Genomic DNA, 1,167 nt, shown 5'->3' with positions numbered 1-1,167 from the left:
AATTATAGAATCTGGTTCACAGCTAGCAGAACGTTTGACACATTTCTTGTTACCATGCATTAATTAGTGGGCAATTGCCTCTGGTCCAGTGTGGTCTCAACCTTAAATGAAATCCAGGTCATCCTTTAGAAGTCTCTCCTTAGTAGTGACCAATGCTGCACATAGTCTTGACTGATATTAAAGGTAGATGTGGATGAATTAAACACAAAATCCAGAACAATCCTAGCAGAGAATTTGTTAGGAGCTGCAAAAGATGCTGCGGAGGTTCCCTTTCCAGCAGGAAGGTGCTCTGTCATAACAGCATACGCTGTCAGATTGGCATACGATTAGTTATCATCTAACCTAAATGAAATCCAAGTCACAGTATAAGCCACAGCCAATGTTTTCTATAATTTTAAACATGAAAGCAAATTTTCATCATATTTAAATTCCTGCACACACGTTTTTTTTTTACTACTAGAGACACGGACAACCTTACCTGGACTGTAAACATCACCTCACTGGTCAAAAGGGCACGAATGCGCTTTCACTTTTTGCAGAGGATGAGGAGAGCCCCCCTGCCCCCACCCATCCTCAAAACCTTCTACAGAAGCACCATAGAGAGCGTTCTGACCAGCTGTCTCACTGTGTGGTGTGGAGGCTGCAGCGCCTCAGACTGGAAGAAGGTGAGAAGAGTGGTGAGAACAGCAGAGAGGATCATCGGGGCTCCTCTTCCCTCCATTAAAGACATTTCATCCTAGTGCTGCATGTCCAGAGCCTGTAACATCATCAATAACCCCTCACACCCCCACCATTAACTGTTCTCGCTGCTGCCCTCCAGGAAGAGCCTTCGATGCATCCGCTGTAGGTCCATCCAGTTCTGCAACAGCTTCTTCCTCACTGCCACCAGACAGCTGAATGTTCTCTAAATCATGTCACGGACTCACGCATCACTCTGACAACACCAAACGAAAATACTGTATATTTGCACCATATATATTTAATGCTCTGAACTCTCATATCAATGCGTTTTTTTGCATTTTGTTTTATTTTTTTTTCTCCCACACTGTTTACATTTGATCATTGCTGCGCTTTAAGGAATGAAAATGTCATGAAAGCTGTGCAAAATGAAATTTTGTTTTGTATACATACTGTGCGTATAAAATGACAATGAAAGTTGTCAAAGTC

Source organism: Cyprinodon variegatus, unplaced genomic scaffold (genome assembly GCF_000732505.1).
Source record: "Cyprinodon variegatus isolate N-32 unplaced genomic scaffold, C_variegatus-1.0 Scaffold9, whole genome shotgun sequence".
Classification (NCBI taxonomy): Eukaryota; Metazoa; Chordata; class Actinopteri; order Cyprinodontiformes; family Cyprinodontidae; genus Cyprinodon; species Cyprinodon variegatus.
Note: the sequence above shows the minus strand (reverse complement) of the source record.